Here is a 4,236-nt window from a genome sequence, read left to right on the forward strand (position 1 = left end):
TGCATGTTGTGGTTGGTGAAGTGTTGTTGGTGAGGTAGGTGGTGACTGGTCGACATTAATGTCAATAGCATGAATCACGGGTCGAGAGTAGAAAGGTGTGACTCAAGGTAGATCTGAGATTAGAGATCAGATTCGTTGGAATCATAATCAATGCAGTTTGTCCAGGAACTAATCAAGGTAGGTGAAGCTATCTACGTGATTTGTTCATGGTGTTTGACAAGTGCAGGTTGCCGTGTTTGCCAAATATGGAAAATGTGTTCTGGATGCAGTGAGATTGGCAGAGCTTGATTGATCCGTTGTAGGTGGTTGATCTATGGAAAGAGATTTGATTGGATTTAGTTTGCCTCAAAGTTGATGAAGGAACTCTACCATGCCAGAAGTTTGAATTTTGTTTTGGTGGGAAGGCTTGGTATAAATATGCAGATCAAAGACCAGATCTGCTATGACTGCATAAGAGAGTGATGTTAGTCAAGTGAGAGAGGTGTGCAAGAAAATGATTGATTAGTTAGATTAATTCACTGTTAAACACTGAAGTGACTGAGTGTAGAAGAGACACAACCACTGAGAGGGTTTAGCAGAGGCTTAACCAGTAAAATTGCAAGTGTGCATCAGTGAAGACAACTGGTGGTGGTAGATCCAACAGGAAGGTTGTTGAGAGTAAAATGGTGGAGACTGAGTGTCGAAATAAAGCTGACAGACCATAAACAAAGAAGAAGTAGAAGAGACAGAGAAAATAGGGAATGGTAACCAATTGCAGCGACAGATAAGCGGTAGAGTCTGAACTGGTGTATTTGCAGCAATAGGTGAATGCAAGCAGATAGCGAAAGTGAGAGGAATAAAGAAGAAGACAAAAAATCAGTTGAGAATACAACTAAGGTAGAGTGACAAAAGGAAGAGAAGGAGTTAACTGATAAGGTAGAGGAGAAGTGAAATCAGCAAGGTGAAGTGTATGCAGTGGTTACAAGATTTACTTGTAATCAGATTATTAATTTTGTATTTTATAATGTTCATTGTAGATCACTGAGTTGGAGGTCGATGCAGGGGTTGGTTCTCCTTGGGTTGGTGCCCTAAAAGAAGGGGTGGTGCTGCTTGGGTTTGTGCCCTAAATGTTGTAACCAATGTTTCATTATGAGGCTGTATTGGAGCAATAGACTCCAACAACATTTCTGACCAAGGTTTTTCCCATCTTGGGTTTTCCTCATATATACTGGTGTTATGTGATGTGCCTTTGTGTGGCTGCATTGAGTTATCTTATTTTATCTTACCAGTAGGTTATCTTGGCATTAGGATTGATAATCGGTAACCACTCTTAGTATTAAGAGGTTAGGAAATTGGAAACCATTGATTCTCCCCCCCCTCTTAGTGACATCTTGTGTTCAACAATTGCTATCAGAGCATATGTTCCCGATTGATAAGCTTTCTCCAGCTTGGGTAGATTCTGGTAATGGAACACACTGGGTTGCTTAGAGTCAACCCCTACTCCATATTTTGATGGTTCAAATTATTCTATTTGGAGTTGTAGGTTGGAATTCTACCTATTCTCTTTAGGGTTTGATGTGTGGATGTCAGTTGTAAATGGTTGCCCTAGTCAAGTTAGTCTTCCCACTGATTCAGAAGTAGAAAGAAGATACTGGTGCAATGATGTAGCAATGAAGGCTATACTCTATGGGCTCTCAGATGATGTTTCCTCATAGGTGGATAGATGCAAATTGATAAAGAGCTTATGGGATAGATTAAAGAAGCTCTATGGAAATGAGCCTAGCAGTGTAGAACCAGTTTGTGGAAGCAAGAAGGAAAATGTAACACATGAGTCTGCAGATGAAGGTAGATCTATTATCAGTAGCAGAAATGATGAAGAAGGAACCCACCTCTTCATGGCTCAAGAGTTAGAGAATGAGAAGCACACATCTAAAAAGTGATCATGCAGATCAATCCTACTGGCAAGATATGTTTGGAAGTGACAATCAAGATGAAGCAGAAGTTGATCTTGAAGGAGAACTTGTAAGTGCACTTGAAGAACTTAGTAGAGTGAGGATTAAATACAAGTTGTTCAAGAATGTTGTGGTTGTGGAACAAAACCGATTGATCAAATGCCTTGAAGAATCTGCAAAATGTATCTCAAAGCTGAAGACTCAACAAGAAGACACCAAGGAATGCAGGTGTAAAGATATAGCATGAGAGCTAGAGGCCAAGGAAATAGAATATCAACAACTAGAAGGAGATATGGAGAATCTTTGAAGTGACCTTGAGAAGTGTCAGGATGAGTTCAAGGTAAGAATCCATTTTTATGGCAGCAATGATGCCTTGGACAAAATGTTGAAGAAGCAAAAGCATTCCAAAGGATATCAGAGGATTAGGAAGTGGTGCTGGTGAATGATCCACCAGCAAGACTGTCCCCCACAAGGACATTTTGTTTCTCCTTAAATGGAGATAACAAAGGATAGACCTTCACTATCTGGAATACTCTAAGGAAGAAGGTTGATCTAACTATAACTGGTGAAGACATGGAGCTAAGAATGAAGACTGGTGCTGCAAGAAGGAGTAATAATGCTGATCCAAAAGAAAGAGGAAAGATAGGAGAAGGTAACTTCACCGAAAGAAAGAACCTATGAAGGAGACAACAAAGAAGACCTCCTACCGGTAGAAGACAAAGGATTTTTTTTGCCCACAAGACAAAGAAAGTGTGGGGAAAAAAGGGATCAGATGGAAGAACTGCAGAGCGTGGAAAATCCAAAATCCATCCCCAGAGAAGCAAAAATGGAGATACTAAACCAATAAGAACTCCTCATGCATGGCAAAATAAATTTGTAAGTCATATGCCATCCTTTACCAGTTACTGCTTCTGTTGCAAAGATTATGGTTATAGGGAAGATGAATGCATAAAGAGGTCTATAAATAAGAATGTAATCTGTCCAAGAAGTAATGCTTATGGCCATAGTATGTCAAGGTGTAGAAACATGCATAGATTTTCTCCTATGCATAATAGGAAGAGTCCATTTTCTGCCTCAAGAAATGTAAATTATGTATGTGATAACTGCAATGGATTTGGGCATAGATGTCATGAATGCAGGAACATGAAAGTTTAGTTACATGACAATCGGTCTAGCAGCTATGCTCAATATGAAAATAGGTATAGAGCATATGAGAGAAAAAGTGTTTCATGGAACAAAAGAAGAAGAGGTTTTGTTCCTGCAAGATCAAGTGGTCCATCAGTTCCGATAGCTAATTACAATAGCATGACCAGAAGAAGATGGTCAAACTAGTTTGATAGAAGGTCCTCTAGTCATGTGTTTGGTTGGAACACTATTTTCTTCTACAACAATGCTTCCAGTCATGAGGTAGAATACGGTAGAGCAAGGACCAATCGGTAGAAGAAGGTAAGACCTACTCCCAAGATTGAAAATGGGAAGAAGAATGAGACCAAGGATGTATGGAAGAAGAAGGAAGAGAGTAGGATCATGGACCAACACTGTGCATTTGATGTACAAGTGATATCTCCTAAGACTTAAAGGAGATGCAGGACCTTAAGGGGAGTAGTACATTGATAATATCAGTCACCACCTTAGTGGAAGAGGAAAAGTGGAAGGACAAGCCGATGCCGGTATAAAGGAAGGAAATGAGATGGCAAGTGTGTCTAGTGGCTTCCTTGGCTACACACCTATACATGAGAGGTGGATCACTACTGCATGTGTCAATGGATGGCTAATTTGCAATTGGGATCAAAAGAAATTAAAACAAGAAGACCAAAGTTAGAGAAAGATGCTCTAGTGGTGATAATGGACCAGTGTAGGAAATCAATATGTGCAGTATGTTATCGGTATGGATATTGACTGGTATATGGTGAAGATTGGAGCTCCAGTTTAGAACCTAACATGAAAAGATGACTTGAGATCTATGGATCAGGGGGAGTTCACAACCATATTCTCTGATTTGTATAAGACATGCTAGACACAAGGAGAGTGAATGTGTCTATGTCTATATCGGTATGATTGAGACTATAGGATGTGCTCATCAGTCTAGGGTTGTGATATATTTCAATGTCTATCTAAATTGTACTTTATTGAAATTACAACTAGAACACCGGGAGTGTTGCCTGCAGTGAGGGAGAGTTACCTGCACAGGAGGAAAACATACAGTTGGTATCGGGGAAGATACAATTGGTATCAGTGTCAACTTGAACACTTGGTATCAACAATTTGGGGTTAGAATAACTTCTGTATATGAAAAGGAGATGAT

Source organism: Cryptomeria japonica, chromosome 8, assembly GCF_030272615.1.
Source record: "Cryptomeria japonica chromosome 8, Sugi_1.0, whole genome shotgun sequence".
Lineage (NCBI taxonomy): Eukaryota > Viridiplantae > Streptophyta > Pinopsida > Cupressales > Cupressaceae > Cryptomeria > Cryptomeria japonica.